The following is a 17,072-nucleotide window of genomic DNA, read 5'->3' as shown; positions in this document are numbered from 1 at the left end:
GTCATTCTTCAGACTACAAGTAATATCTCCCCCTCATGACAAAGTACTATGACCAATTTAGTGGGATAAGAAAAGTTTCAGTCTTTGTCTCAAAATCATAACCCTCCAGAAGATCATTGTGTAACTGTACTGAATAAGCACATGTATGCGCATGTCCTTATTTTAGCAGTTTATGACAAATACACGTTTTAGATATTTTCATAAAAAACCCAAAAAGTCTAAAATGAAGGCAAATTACAGGAAGTGCTAAGCAACAGTGAAGTTGTATGCAGGCTCACAGACAGTAGTTAAAGTTTTCTGCTACATTATCTGTCCTGAAAGAGCACAGAAATGCATTGAAGAGATAAGAGATCTGGTGCATAACAGACAAGCCAGTTCCCTCTCATGGCCCAAATTTGCTCCCAATCGCGGCCGACCATCTGTAATTTGTTACTCAAGAAACTTGAATTCATCAGGCAGGAGACACCACCTCAAGAGGTGGCACACTGGGAGACCTCAAGTTCTACAACACCCATCTAGTTACCCGTTCCATTAGAATGCAGAAAAATGCTTAAACACCACACAGCTTTCAAGCAGCAAAAATTTTCTTTAACATAAAGAGGTCTCAGGTATTACACTATAAATAACAAAACTGAATGTTAGTTTGAAGAATTTGTTGTTGTTGACCTGAACTGTAGTTCATCAAAGTAAGGAGCAACTCAGTTACTGTTTTCCAACTTCTTTTTTGCACATCCCAGGAGTTTTCAAATGCTGAAGTGTCTGAGAAGATCTGCACTACAGACATTAATACACTACGCTACTTCATGTGAACCCTCAGTAACAGTCCACAAATAATCCAAGTGTGAGCACAACACAAATTGAAGTCAATTAAAATAATGGAAATAAATACAAAGACAAAATCAGTACATATGTCAATATGGTGTGTGCTTTCAGCATTCAGTTCAGATATTACTTGAAGCATCACCAGGGACATTCTTCTGGACAGACTTTCTAGTTCACCAGACCATTCCAAAAAGCAAGATAACCACTTTGTTTGTCAGTGCATTCAGCCTTCACCAGCACACTGAACAGCTGGATCCAGGAAACACCGTGCCAGAGGTCAAGATGCAAACCAAGGGGTACACAAGTGCAGCAGGTATTTAGAAAAAGCATTTGTAACAATTACATGAACTAAAAGAAATCTCATGAGACAAACCAAGTTACACCATGGAAGAGATGACTTTGTTAAGTCAGAAAAAAACCCAATAAACTCTATTTTAACTACATCAGTGTGTGTGTTTTTCTTTAAATACTAAAAGACAACCTTCTGCTCAGTATTTTCATTCTGTGCTACCTCAACACTATCACATGTTTCATGAATGAGTCATTAATTCTACAAGCAAGTTCTGTGGAGAGATTCATTTGCCAGATTCATAGAAGTCACTAAGACTTCAGATCCTGAAGTCTAGCCATATACTACAGGCTACGAAGCCTTAATGCAAAACCATGCTCCTGCATGGGAAGCACACAGACACAAGGTGCTGATCAGTACACACGTATTACAGATCACACTTCAGTTAGTCTAAGGCAGAATAATTCAATTTTATTTGAGTCAAAAAATGCCAGGTAAAGAGTGAAAGCTAAGGAAGGGGAAGGGCCTTCGGTTTTAATCTTCACTGATCAAGACAGAAATTTAGCAGCTTTAGATGGCAGCAGGTAAGCCAAGTCACTTGACTAGCAAGTCAAGCATAACACCTGCAGACAACAGAGCAAGAGAGGACAGGACCACAAGTGTTTAGAAGGGAGATCTGTGTCCTCTCACTTGGGCAATGATGTTTACAGATGACTGCATTCTGACAAGATCAGCTCCTGGCAACCAAGTTGAAGGACAAAACGGTAAAGACTTATCAGATAAAGTCAACAGTAAGACAGATGCAAGTGTGTCTTACCCTCAATCTTTCGATACTGATAAGAAGTGTGCTTTATCTAAACACACTGTGAAATAAGCCTCTGAAATTACATCCGGGTTTCTGTCATCTTCACTCGCACAAAGGTTAAGCATACTGTAGTCTACATAAAGCGGTATTATCTTTTTTCTGCTGAAGATCTGAAATATCAAACCACTGCATTTGGGGAAGTCACAGCCTGAGCACCTGGACTCAAGAAGTACCAAAGTGATAAACAAGGTTTTGACAGCTGCAGCCTTTTCTGCAGGTGCAAGAGGCATTTACTTCATTTCAGCTTGACTATGTTTAGCAATTAGTTCAATAACTAATTCAGAATTCAGAAAGAGGTTTAGCTTTATTTGATCCTCTCAGATCATGAGCTCAACTGAGAAAAGGGAGAGGGGAAGGGGAGGTTCCCCCAAACAGTTCCAAAGTTTAAGGCTGTTTATCTAACAGAACTATAAAGTTTGGTCTCAAGGATACATGTTATTTTGGACCTAATGATATTTCTAAAATTTGAGCATCACACTTAAAACAGAAAAACCTTGCACAACCAGATATTAACCCACCTTAAAAGAGTCTTTCTGAACACAGCTTCCCATGTACCACCCTCAGCCGGCAGCAGGATGCACCTAACTAAACAAGCCTGAAAAAAAAAAGCATCCTAACAACAAAATCCCTATTTCTGTTGACTATTAAGGAGCTTGGAACAGTTAACTCAACTGAAGGTGTAAATCCCACCCTGCATATCTAACCTGAGAGCAGAGCTGGGATATCCCTCGATGTATGAGCGCATAAATGCTGCACACAAGCACTCAGCATTAATCCTCAGTTTACCCACACCCCAAATCCATGCCAGCCATCAGCTCTTCAAGGATAGTACAAGGGATACTTCTCAGTCCTACTCTTCTACAGCAAAACCCAAAGTTTTGGGATAACAGCATGAAGTTTATATCAACAGCTTTAAGAAAAAATGCAGCAATTTTATTTTGAAATATGGCATTACACAAATACAAGCTAAAAAGCCCTTTTACTTTTTCGTAACACTAAAAATAAGCAACTACATCTTGTGCATCAAAATACACAAGTATTAACATCCTAAAGTACATTCAATACACATTTCACATTGCATTTAACTTCAACACCAGGAGATGTTGCCTTACTTTTTTGGCAACATATTTTTGTATAAGTTATCTTAGCTAACAAACATTCAACATCTTTAGAGAAGGATTATCAGACTTTCTAAATCTCTGCTCAATTTAAGACTGCAGCATGATTTCTAAGGATAAATGTCCATCTCCTTAGAGCATGCAGTGGAAAGAATGGTTAGAAGACTAATTACTCCAGCTTGTAGCCAACCTCACCAAAACTTAAACTACACTCAAATATATCTGGGTGATGAGAATAAACATATGCAAGGACTATAAACAGGGCAACGATTAGAACAAGAGTAAGGAAATTACTGGAAGGTGGAGATGTAAAGTAGTTTGAAAGTTCACAGAGAGATGCTGGAACAGCAATAATGAAGAATATTTACAGAATTGTGTCAAACAATCCCAGAGACAAAGCTCAGAGAAACATATTTCTGTAAAGTGCAAGATTTGTTATGGGAATCAAGTTAGTCAGTGGAGATATCATGAGAAATAAGACTCCAAAGAGAGAAAATTGCACCTGTAGCAATGTCAAAAAATACTTCCAAATACTTAAACCAAGAAAAGTACCCTAAAGAAAAGGTAGCCCCAAGTAGTCAGGCTTATTCTTCAATGCCTGGCTTGTGATGCAAGAGAAATTCCATCTCAAGAATTGAGAGCTTAAAACAATCCTAACTACAGATGACTTCAGAGTCACTCAGCTGGAATTATTTGCGAGATACCAGATTTCAGCTGTTATGAGATATATTTGAGTATAGACGGCAACGGGCCGTGCTTTTTTATTTTTTATTTTTTTTTAAAAAAAAAAGGTTTGGGCATCAGTTTCTGAAGCTAGGCCTGCCTTCATTTCTGTCTTCAGAACACAGTCAAAATTCATGTGACTGGTCTCCAATTCGCTGCATTCCAGTAGAATCCCAGGGGAAGAACCTTTTGTGAGCACAAGGCAACAAAAAGGTGAACAGCATGTACCAGGTTCACTTTGAGATTAGAGTAACAGGGTTTAGGGATAAGAGAGAACCTACAGAGGTCATACACCCAGGTTTAAAGACTTCTGCTGTTGGCAAGAAAAGGCTGTAGATCGAATGCAATACTTGGTGGATAATCATGCCCAGAGAGCTCCTATCAGTGGTGCACGGGAGAACACACCCAACTCACCTCACCCATTTGGTTGGTTCTCATCATCTGTTGCTGGCAGAGTAGGTTTGTTACAAGCAGGAGACATGCAGGAAGAACTACAAGATAGCATTAGAATTCTGCATAACTCTGACCAACTGGAAAACTGTTGTGCAAGAAATAGAATGCAATTTGGTGCTGAAAAGTACGCTCAGGCAGGATTAAAGGAGCAAACAGGAAGGCGAGTTCTTCAGAAGCAAGCTGTGGGCTAGGCTGGATCAACAAGCTGACCTTGGAACAAGTGTTAAGCTGTTGTCAGAAAGTCAAATGTATGGGGATGTATAAACAGGACTGTCAGCTCCAGGGCACATGAAAGAGTCTTTTTACTCCACTCAGCACAGGAAAGCCTCAGCTGAAGTACAAAGTTGGGGTTTAAGACCAGTGTGAACTAACTTGAGAGAAAGAACATGAACGGTTAGAGCTGAAAGAACACGACCTCGCAGGGAGAACCAAACACACTGGTTTTATTTAGGCGAAAAGCATCACAACGCTGCAGGGTGGAGGGCAAGACACAAGGAAACAGGAACATGACAAAGAACAGTTCAAATATTTTTTAAAATAATACTATAGGGGACAGAGTAGCTGTCCTTCATACCCAGGGAACTGGGCAACAAGCCTGACCATCAGTAAGGAAAATGTCTCGTTCCATACTCTCACAAGTTCTATGCTGAGGACAGTAAAGTGCTGGACTGAGAAGAAAGCAGAGCTGCTCAAGCTTCTTTTATCAGTGTCACATTAACTGTATAACACTGGTGCGGGGCAGGGGACTCTCAAAACAGCCTATACCTTTACCAGCCCTATTGTTTTTTTTTTAATGACTACCTCAGTTTCAAGCCACTGTAATATCTTTGCTTGCCCTCCTACAGTGTATGTTTAGTTCAAGTGAGCTAGAAGTTACTCTTCTGATTTTTCAAATTAAAACTTCCAGACTTGCACATTGAGGTTATTTTACTATACAACAAAAGAAGAGTCACACCTGCCTTATGCAGAAATAAGTGAACTCCAGTCATCTCCCATGGCAGTAAGCAAATTTCAGCAATACTGCAGTAGTACCCTATTGTACCTTTCTCCTCCGACCAACAGAAACCAAGAGCTGGTTACTTCAGAAAAATGTGTGTGCTCAGCCTTCTAAGAGCCTAGAACAGTGATGTAATAGCCTTCACTGATGTGGTATCACAAAGCATCATTCCAAAAACATGTACAAGCACCTTTTACTACCTCTATAGCCTTAGGCTTGGTTAGGACTTCCTGAGGATGGAAAATGCTGCACACAAACCAAATACTCAAAATAAAAATCCAAAATACCCAGGATTTTACAGACAGGGAGTTGAAGCAGACGGGATCAGTTACACCCAGACAGAGGAAGTCTGTACCTGTGACAAGTTACATGTTCACATTTAAACTGCAAAATCTACAGCAAATAAATTGAGTAAGACGTAACTCTAAGAGCTCAAGCAAAAATAGGGCACCTGCAAAGCACACAATAGTTAGAGACAAAGTACCATCCTTTTTCATCCTCTGTGATAATTTTGGTACTACAACTATTTATCCAGGTACTTGTCTGCTTTGTTTAAATGCCATCCTTCTGACTTGTGAACCACAAAAATAAGCGAGCAGCAACAGTCCATCTTTATCCTCCAGAAGTTCAGCAATTTCTTATCCAAATATTGAACCAGACAGGTCTGGTCAGGATGGAAGATGATGAGCTCAGCAAACTCAATGGACAGCACCACAGGTACTGGGAAGGGAACAGGCTGAGCCTCATGCATGCGCCAGTGCCAGCACCATCCTCTTCTAACCTGCAACTCCGCTGTTGTCTCTCAACCTTTGGCAGCCACTCAGAGCAGGCAACAGCACCGCAGTTTAGCCTCCAAGTTACTCACACTTCTCAAATCCATCAAGTGTCAAGTTCCATTTCACCACTTTTAAAAAAAAAAATGAAAAGATGAGATCTAGGCACCCACTCCTTTCCTACAAAAAAGAAGTATACACTGCATTTTAGCCAATTCAAGTAGTTATTGAATGCTGTTTTCATTACTCCTCTCTCCTCCTCACTTACTAAATACTGCATCAAATTACACTCAGGAGCACAGCAGTAGTCTCGAGGCATGCTTACACGCCACTACACTCCATTCTAAATACAACAGAATGATTAATTATTTGCCACTACTATTAGACTGGGATAATTGAGTAAAAAGGTTCATTTTTTAAAAAAAAAAAAAAACACAACTACAACTAGGATTGTAATTTAACTGTCAGTTCATCAACATACAAACACAATAGATCCATACAAATAGATCTTTAGGTACCTAAATAGATACTATCATTTAAAAAAAAAAAGAAATCCCACCCTCAAATAGTCCACAGAACAGAATTCTCCTGTGTTATGAAAACACAGGTGGTCCATATCATGCTGCAAAAACCACCTGCAACCTCAGTGGCCATCTATGAATTGACTAAGAAATGCTGAGCTACAGGAGACAGAATCCAGCAGATCCAGACCCATCCAGCAGATTTCCAACAGCTCTATATTGATTCTTAATCTATTATCACACCTGAAGCTCCAAGCTTCAACCTTTTTCATATTCTGCACACTATTTTTGGACTGTAGAAGTTGATAAAGCAACAGGGTTTGTCAGATCCAAATGACACACAGCTTTTTGTCACTTGCATCCTTCCTTATATATGATAAATCTTCATCCCTTTCGAATGACAATACATCAAATCAATAGAAAAACTGAAGACAAATAGAAAAGTGCATTTTTCACTGGGAAAGCAGCAGGAGTTAAAGGAAGCAGTACAATAATTTTCCTTATAAGCAAGCTTTGGAGGGTAGAATAAAGAACACAAATATCACACAGTATCCAGCAGTAACTGGATGAAATGGAATAATACTTCACTACTACAAAACCTAAAGCCACATTAAGAAGGTGAAACATAATACATGTGCACCGTACTAAAGGAATGATTTAGTGCCATCGACACCAATACAAACTGCATAGAGCAAAAATTAAACATGCCGCAATAATAATCTGAACTGCCCAATTAGGTTAAAAAACACATTTACCCTACAAATTAAAAAACCTCCCAAACCCCTCAAAGACATTAATGCTGTTCATAATGTTATTTGAGATGCAAATTAGAGACCTAAAGTTAATGTAACACCAACAGAAGTTCCTATTATTCCTATTCATGGCTCAAGGGAAGGCAACAGTAGAAGAGAAGCCTCAGCCTTGTTCTATGAGGTCTTGTAAGGACAGTAAAGGTTCTTCTTCATTTTTAAAGTTAACCCATCTTAACTTCGGCGTAGAAATTTCCAGGTTATAAATGTGATCTTTCATAAGCCCAGAATATTTAAGTGCATTAACAAATAAACAAGAAGCCAGCTGCTGAAGTTGGCTGGACAAGAGGGGTATTAAGGAAAAGCAAGTATTCTTCACAAAAAAAAAAAAAATCATCAGATCCCATCTTCCACCATCACAGATCTTGGTCTAATGCACCAAAGTAAAAGTATAGACTGCAGTCATTTCTTCAACTATTTCCTGTACCAGCTGGGTTCCAATTTTAAAGCTCAGCAAATGCAGAAACAGCTTTCTTCCACCGCAAATGCCTTTCCCACCATGACATGCGGGTCTTGGGATACAGAGTCGGTTCTGCAAATGACACTTCTAATGACAGCTCTAGGCAAAATATTGTTTGATTTCACACTCGTAGCTCTACCCATACAGACTTACACACGTAGACGAGCAGTTGCCATCACTGGCACTGCATGTCCAAAGCTCTACACTTGCAATTTGATATATCATTGACAGTATTATTCCCTGTATTTAACTATACTAGAGTTTAATTTTCACAGGAACTTAAACCGATGTTGTCATACAAAATTCAGAGAAAGGATGCTAACATTAAGTAATCAGAACCCCTGATCTTGCTGTTAACACCCAACAAGCAAAACATAAGTGATGGCCTGTGTTTCATTAAAATATAATCAATTTCAAACAGTGGAAAGCCAATTATATTAGTTTTAGTTTTATAAGTCAGTAAGTTTCCTAATTGAAACACTTCATATTTTGTAATGCATAATGCTTAAAAAAATACCGATGTCAGTAAACCGAGAGCCACAACCCAGATAATGTATTTAGTAACAACCCTGCCTACTTCCTCCCCTCGCCCTGAAAATTAGCAGAAACCTGGCCTTAAGAAGTTATTTCTGCCCAATACAAAACACAAGTTAACTGAGGAGTTTCTTGCCAGCTTGTTGATGACATTATCTCCCAAACTGACTGAACAGAAAAATGAGAACAGCACAAAATGCAGAAATGTAGAAAAGAGTTAAAAGTTACCTTGAGTTCTGGCTTTTCTATGGTCATTACAGGAAAATTTGTAAAACAGCCTAGAAAGGAATTAAAAATATGCTGGTTTTTAACAGGCCTCCTTTTGAGGAGAAAGAAAAATCCATTTTCTGAAAATATGACTGGCTCAATCCCCCTAGCATAGTGTTTACAGTTAAGAGAATCCAACAAAGCACAGATATATATATATTCTTTTTTAACACAGACTCTCTTTCATCACTTGTATTATAACACTTCACTGTCAGCTAAAATCTTGTTAACCACACAAACTTCATGACATACCAAAAAACAGGCTGTCAACATAAACAGCTACCTCTCAGGTATATACAGTCAACAGATTAAAACAACTTAGCCACCGAGAAAACATCAGCCACTACAGTTCACTGAGTTCAAGTAGCTGTTTTCCCAGCCATGAATTTCTTCCCTAGAATTAATTAATGAACATGGCTACTTTCTGCTCATTAACCCTCCCTTCAGGAGTGCTCAAAAAGCCTTTCACAGGTTTCTGTGTGTAGCTTCACTCCCCCAGTAAGCTTATATTACTTAGAGTATCTAAAATGAAAGTTACAGCTACTTCCATAATGGACAGGAATCTCTTACATGTGTTGCCATAATATATTTCAAAATATAAGTTTATATGTATATTGTGCAAGACTAAATACCAGGACCTACAAATGTTTACCTGCAAGATCATTCTTACATGGATATCAGGTCTCAAGAATGTATTAATCTAAAAACAGTCCAACAAGTTTATTTTATAAAAATAAAAGTGAAAATTTCAAGCAAGCAAAGTTTTCTCTGAAAATAAAGCACAAAGCTTGCAGGGGAGAGGGAAAGTTACTGTTGCCAAAAGGCCAAATTTTTGTTGATATTACAATCTTCAAAATACACAAAAAGAAATGTAAATCACAATATAAATACTAGTCTTTTCAGCTAAAGTTTCAACACAACTTCTTACTACTATTTAAGAAAACTCAAAGCACAACCAGAAAGGACAAATTCTTAGAACTCAAAACCAGCATTGAAAAAAAAAATGTAGGAGCAAGGAAAGAATCATGTTTAGAGAGTTCTGAGTACACCATGTTTCTAAAGGGAATAATCTATCAAACCACAGGAGGTGACTAGAACTGCCATCATCACAGCTAACACAAAGGAATGTGGACTGGGGGGAGGCAACAGAGGAAGGGGGAGAAAGAACAGGGAAGAGAAAAGGAGAAGGAACGAAAAAAGGGAGCTCCAGTAATGGCTACCAGACTCCCAAGGAATTCCTATAGGAAAGAATAAATCCTTCACGCCACTTTAAAATAAAGCAATCCATGCAATAAATTGTAGTCATCTCGGTAACATTAGGCTTTCAGTCTATCTGCTCATTGTATTTTCACAAATATAGTTTTGTGCCACGTACTAAACTTGCAAAGCTTAACACAATGCTTGCAAATACAAACAATATTTCTTCTTTCGGCCTCCTCATTCTTGTGAATCACAGTACCCTGCAGAAAAAGAGCTTTTCAAGAGGAATTAGGGAAGTTTAACTACACCAAATTTAAAATAGCACTTTACAACTATTTAATCAACTTTAATTCTTAAATTAAAGAGACAATAACTGTGGGTTACACACCAGCAGGTAAAGGCCGCTAGAGGACAGCCAAATTACCACAGCATGGCATGTCTTGAAAGGTTATCATTAGGGGGGCAAACCTGCAGATCAGTATTTTAAGTTTATGTCTAATAGGCAGCATGTACCTCCACACGATCAAGAATAGAATCTTGTTACTGACAAAAAAAATTGAGAAAACTTAAAATAACAGACATACTAACATGAATGGTATTTCTCAGAAATACAAAATAAATTAGTAGTAAACCCATATTCTAGTTAAGAGCTCCACCAGCTCACGTAGAACTACTTGGAACATATGTTTTAGCTCCCCACACATTCTGATCTCCTGCCTCCGAGTACAATTCTTCCAAGCATTTTCAGAAGCATAATAATTGTAGTGAAACAAGCTCTTTGGGCTTGATCACATTCACTGCATCTCCAATAAAACCAGATGAAGTCACATGCTTCATTAGGAAAGTTTTTGCTGTTCGGCAAACATCGTGCTCCAGATTTCATAAGCCTGACTCGAAGCAAACAGACTATTCACAATTAGAACACATGCAGAAACATTTCAGCTTGCCACAAGATACACAAACTCACTGGTTCTTGCCAAAAATGGCTTTGACGAGAATATTTTCTAGCAGTCAGGCACATGAATGGGAGGCAATGTAACAGTAAAGGCTGTAATAACTGTTCTCAGGAAGCTAATTTTAATGTAAGCACAGTGAACCAGAAAACAGATTTGACCAGCTGGCTCAACTCATCCCAAGGCCTAGAGCTCATGAACATTCAAAGCCAGTGTCGTGCCTGGTCTGACTCACCCAGCCACCCTCAGCCCCGCAACCTGAAAGTTACGGTGCTACTACAAAGCGCTATTTCTGTAACGGCTGTTTTCTGCATGGTTGTGATGGAATTATGGTTTACCTAATGAGAAAACACCTTAAACTTTCAGATCTCCACCAGAAGAGTTGAGGTAACTGACACAACGCTGAACCAGAGGATCATTTACCAGGGCCAGCCTCCCTCTGTCTCACAGGACCTCCTTAAATAGCATCCGAAATTTCAAGAACATATTTCTACTTAGTCTTCACACAGGCAAGAAGATGTTTAATAAGCCAAATAATCAGAACAAAGCCACATTACTGCCCTTGGAAAAGCCAGAATGACACAAAGACCCTATTCACTCCTCGATCTCAGAGTTTTTAAACCAGCTGGTCATTACTCTTATGAGCCATAAATTAGAAATTAACTTTCTTATTGCTGAGGGAAAGGAAGAAAATAACCCCCGTTTTCACCCAGGAACCACAGTGGAAGGCAGCTATTGTGGAAAACACACACCGAGTGATGTAACTCCCTACCCTTGAGCAGCAGAGGGGAGAATCGCCCCAGAACCCCGGGTCTGTGCCCGCAGACGTGTCCACCGGGCACCGGCACAAAGGAACCGCCCGGGCCCCGCCGGGACCGGCACCGGACCTTCCCCCGGCCTGGAGCAGCCCTGCCAGCCCCAGCCAACCCCGTTCCCAGCCCGAGAAGCAATTATTAAGGCTAATAAGGTGCTTTTCGGGTTTAGGGTGGGTTTTTGGTTTTCATTTTTCTGGGTTTTTTTTTGCCTGCCACGGCCGCCGTTTCGCTTCCACACGGAGCCTCCAGCCCCAGCAGGGAGAAGGGGAGGCAACCTCCACCTCCGGCCGTGAGGAAGAAGGGCGGCCCGCAGCCTCAGTACCAATAATAATAATAATAATAATAATAATAATAATAATAATAATAATAATAATAAATGAAATATCTGCACCTGTTTTTCTATCTATATAATTACAGAGCTCGGCAGCTCGCAGCTGCGGGGCAGCAGGACGCTGCTGCCGCGGGGAAGGGCAGCTTCGGGGTGACACCCCCACCCCACAGGGTCCCTTCCCGGGGCGGCGTTCGCGCCCCCCGCCCACCGAGAGCTACTCGGTCCTCACAGCCACCCGGGCGCCGTCAGGGGGTCCGGGCCTGGCCGCCTCCCCTCCGCCCGGCAACACCTCCGAGCCGCCTCAACGGCCGTTACCCGCCGGCTGCGCTCGCCCTGCGCCGGCGGGCGCTGCCCCCGCGGCCTCTCCCGCCCCCCCACCCCGCAGCGCCGGTCACCGGTACCTGCGCCCGCCCGGGCCGCCTCCCCTGCGCGTATGGACTGGGCTCCTCAATGGCAATTGAACAAAACACAGCCGGCTCCGCCCCCTCCCGGCATCCGCCTGCTCCCATTGGCTGGGACGCCCGCCCGCCGAACTATGACCCGCGCTGCCATAGGGTGACGGGGCGTGCTGGCACCGCCCACAAGGGGCGGGGGGCGGGCCCGTTCTCGGCAGGGACTCACCGCTGTGGTGCCGGGTGGGGCGGGGAGGCGGTGCCGGACTACAGCTCCCAGGAGGCCTTGCGGCGGCGCGGCGCCCGGCTCTCATTGGCCATCCAGGGAGCGTGCGGAGGGGCGCGCCGATGCGGGAGAAGTTGCGCCTGTCGCCCAGCGGGGGGATTACGTCATCGCGTCCCCGGATGGAGCCGCAAGGAGGACGCGGGTCCGCGGCTGGTGCAGCGAGCGCATTGTAGTGCGCATGCGCGCTGCGGCACGGCGGCGTCACTGCGGGGGGCGGGAATGGCGGCTCCGGTTCTCCTCAGGACCGCGGGTTCGGGGCCGGGCTGCGGAGGGAGCCAGGTGGTGGGGGCTGTCCGTCGGCGGAGCGGGGCCTGAGCGCAGCAGTCAGGGCTGCTCTGCTTGGTTTGGGCTTTGTCAACCTGTGGGCGACGTCCGATGAGGCCCAGTCCGATGGGGCCTCCACCGAACGGCTGAGGTGCGGGCGCTGTGGCAGCCCCAGGAACGGCCCCCGGGGCTTCCCCCGGGGCTTCCCCCGGGAGCCGCCGCTGCGGTTTGCCCAAGCCAGCTCCTGAGGGTTCAACACCTTCCGCCGCCGCTCTGCAGCCGTGTGGTTACACTGCCCTCTGCTTGCCTGCTCCCCGTCCCTCAGCCGCGCCGGGCTGCTGCAAATCACCTCGGCTTCGTCTCACAGGGTCCCGCGTGGGCCCAGCTGTGCCATCTCCTGCCTCTCAAAATGGAGGCCAGAAATAAATCTAAAAAAAACCCACATCTGGTTCTTACTTTGCAAGAAATGTACCCATGGGAGTTTTTCAAAAGCAGTTATGAGTCAGCCGTAGTGAGGAAGTGGGATGTGTTTGGACAACAATTACATTGTACTCTTGTCAGGGCAGAGGCTGCTTTGTGTGGATGCATAATCCTTAATATCGTGAGAAACCAAGCCCTGATTTACTGTTGCCTACAGGCCTAACATTACTGAGGTACAGGTATTTTTTATTAATGGTAATTATTCGTAGGCTCTTCTCATTCCTTTAACAAGCATCTGTTATTTCAGCCTTCTGCAACCTGTTCTTCAGTGTTTGCACATGGTGTTGTATTTCACTCCCTCACCTTTCCTTTCACCAAAAGTTTTTCTGCTGACTTTATATCATACTGGAAGATTTTGCTGGATTACAAGACAATGCTGCAGTAGATACCCGAGTGAACATTGCAATGCAGAGTCCAAAACAAAACTGCGTTCCAGAGGCATCCTTCATTAAGCTTATTTATTTTCCAGTTTTTCAAATTTTAACCTTAAGAGACCAATAACTTAAATGCAATTTTACATTAAACAGCATTACCAGGTTTTGCTGCCTTTTCCCCATCACTGTCCTCTCATCTTTCACCCCCTATACAGCCCCTACAGTACTCAGTTTCTTGAAAATGTGTGTTTGTTTTGATAAACCTCAGGCTGAAATCTTTTCAAGTAGTTTTCCACTATGCCTTTCCCAAATTATACAATGAATATTTAAATTAGTGTACTAGTTCTCTGTAAGATCAACACCTACCTCTCTTTAGAAAGATCTTGCAAGTGATTAAAGGTGCACAGAGAGAAGTTCACAGCTTTCTCCCGTAGTTCAGTCCTGGCTCTTGAAATTCTTTCTGGTTGTGCTCATTTTGCTCCTGGCCTTATTGTGAATTCTGGTGCATGGGAAAATGTAGTTCATCTGCTTTCATGATCCTGCCCGTATCTTTGGCAGGGATTTGGCTCCAGCCTGTAATAAGTTTTGTACACAGAATTCCTCATTGAAAACAAGTTATCCCTGAAGCATTTCATTGCTAAATCCTTATCCAAACTTAGAATTAACAATTTAGTTTAAAAAAAATATAAAGTACTATTATAATGTTATCTTTCACAACCATTATATCAAAGTATTCCACTAGAGTTTAGCAGCTCAGGCATGAGATTTTGATGTAAAACTGGTTTTCCTCCACCTACAAGTTCAACCATTCTCACAGTTTTGAAACATGAATGTTTGTCTCTGTTAAACCACCATCATTTCTTCCAGCCTCCTGCACGATTTCTGCTGCAACTGAGGTAAAACCAGAGGGAACTTTGTGTTTCTGAAGCTGAGCTGCCTCTCGGTTGCCACCGTTGACTTCCAGCTGTGGCGATGGGGAGGCCGGTGAAAGGCTCTATGGCTGCTCCCCGGCTCTCGCTGCTTCTGTTTGCACCTTCTGTAGGCTGCATATTTCCAACTAGGGTGCAAACTTCGCGGTAATTAAATTATCTTATGGATTAGATAACTCTTAAATCTTCTTTCTCTCTGTCTGTAACACTGCCCTGTGATTTCTCCACTCATTTCTTTTATCACTATCCATTCTTTTCTCCCACTTCATCAGCTTTTTTTTTTTTCCATTGTGACAATGGCTGATACTCTCTTCTGTTGGGTGGAGCTGCCTTCAACTCTCTGTAGTCCAAAAACGGGTGGGAAGCTGAGCCCTAAACTAGTGATATTACAAAGGTGGTACCTCCTATAATCAGCTGGTTCCATCCCAAAATTCACCACATGGGGAAATCACAAACAACGGTCAACAAAAACTAAGGGGCTGGGGTAGGAGATAGGAGTGAGCGATCACATCTGAGACAGGGCAGGTGGCAGCTTTAATCAATGTCCTTCACAACTGAGCCATATTTGTCTATTATTTTATACCCAAGAGTAAAGCTCTGGCAGGGATCCAGTTTATAATCCATATCTTGGTAAACACAGACTTAAATTTCCCTCATGACAAGGTTCGATAGCGATTGTCTAGCACTTTAAATATCTAATTACAAACATGCTACCACATGTTAAAGAGTGGTCGGTGTCTGTTCACTCAACTGTGTGTCTCCAGGAAGGGCCATCTGTTTCCAACGAAGCAGTGAGACATGACTGTAGACAGGTTTCTAAATTAAAAAAAAATAATAGTACACAAAGCTGTACAATCAGAATGAATCTTAGGAGAAAATTTTCACCTAGGGGAGCTGATGCATGGCACAATTGCTCCAAGATGCCCTTCTGGAATAAGCATATAGAATTCTTCATATATTCAGTTTGATCTGTCTTGACACCTATTTTCCATGAAGGAATAACATTTCCTCTTGCATCCCATCTCAAGACCCATCTCCTAGATCCACTTACCCATGATTTTTTCCCCTCCTGAGTCAGAATGTGGTAGAAAGGTGTGAGTGACACGCTGGCTTTGCCTCACGCAAAAACAATAGAGAGACCTTAACGTTACGTGTGTGTTACTACTAAGCTGTTGCCACTTCAGCCAAATTACCACCTACAATCAAGAAAGGAAACAGAGCAGACCATGCAACTCAGTTCTCTTTTTTTTGTTATGATTTTCATACTGTTTATAGATAAGGAGCCCAGCAGCTATTTGATGTAGTTAAAAAAATGAAGCGCAAAAATAGTTCAGACACTCTGTAACGTGCACAGCTGCTCACAAGGTTCAGATGAGCATTTTCAACACTATTTCAAATTGGTTGAAAGGTATTTTGCTGTGTATAATGATCACTTTTTACTTAGCACAGCATTAGTAAGCCAAAAGTTAGTATATTTACTACACGCAGTGGTCCTCTTACAATGAGTTATAGAAGCAAGGCGAGTAGGGATAGAAAGTCTCAGTTGTGATAGCGAGTCTCAGGTAAATTTACCCAAATGGTATTTCTTTTCTTGTAGCAATCACTGTTATTCATGTGTCTCCCCATAAAATATGTATAATGGAAAAGGGGCCCCTGTTTTAAAAGGCAAATTTATGAAGGCCTGCCAGAAAGATTCCAGATCCAATAAAATCCTTCACTGATCCTGTTTCCCTCGGGGTCACTTCGCAGTCGCCCTCGGGAGCAAGGGGACAATGTGGATTCCACCTCCCGGCCCGGAGAGTCCCCACACAAGTGGGTGAGATAGACACTGGACTGACTTTGGGGTCCAACAATGGAGCAGGCACAGGAGACACTGAGTTGGTGTTCTGTGGTATCCTGCGTGTTTTGAGGGGACGTTTGAGCGTGGCTGAGCCTCATCAAAGATGCTTTTCACACTTCACCACTCTCTCTGTTTTGCAGTTTCACAGCTGACCACAGAGGTTCTGGGCACAAGAGGAAGTTCTGCCACTAATTATATGCACCAGTTGGTGGTTTTAAAGTTAACCTTGCTCAGACTGTTGTCTGCATGAGGTACTTTTCCTTACTTATGTTCAAGGGCTTGTTATAAGTGAGATAAAGCAATAACAATGCTAAATGAATAAGCTGGAATTGAGAAGCAAAGCAGTGTTCAGCATCAAAATCTGAAACAAGTAGAGGGCTGACATCCTGGGATATTAGTCAGGGGTCTCTTGTATAGCACTACAAGTTGGCTAGACATTGTGTTCTTTGTGAACTCTTAAAAGGATTTTGAAAATGTTGAGTTAATCATGACCAGATCAGGTTTTATTGGATTTCATGGAAGGGTGACTCCATCCCGTGCCCCCTGTACACAGCTGACTTTTCCTGCACCCAGCCTT

At 42.3% G+C, this 17,072-nt stretch overlaps 1 protein-coding gene across 3 annotated transcripts in view; it reads right to left on the bottom strand.

Moving 5' to 3' along the window:
• Positions 1 to 12,447, bottom strand: part of FAM53A (family with sequence similarity 53 member A) — a 70,267-nt gene extending 57,820 nt beyond the window's left edge. For 2 of the 3 annotated variants that reach the window (XM_082051732.1, XM_082051734.1), the window contains exons 1-2: positions 12,332 to 12,415; positions 8,593 to 8,642 (exon numbers count right to left, since the gene is read on the bottom strand). The gene's annotated coding sequence lies outside the window, so the exon portion shown is untranslated. Of the gene's footprint in view, positions 1 to 8,592; positions 8,643 to 12,331 lie in introns of all 3 variants that reach the window. The other variant, XM_082051733.1, reaches the window with a different exon arrangement.
• Between the last annotated feature and the right edge of the window lie 4,625 nt (positions 12,448 to 17,072).

This window comes from Streptopelia decaocto (genome assembly GCF_964273445.1).
Source record: "Streptopelia decaocto genome assembly, chromosome: 4".
Lineage (NCBI taxonomy): Eukaryota > Metazoa > Chordata > Aves > Columbiformes > Columbidae > Streptopelia > Streptopelia decaocto.
This window is presented reverse-complemented; position numbering and strand designations above follow the sequence as displayed.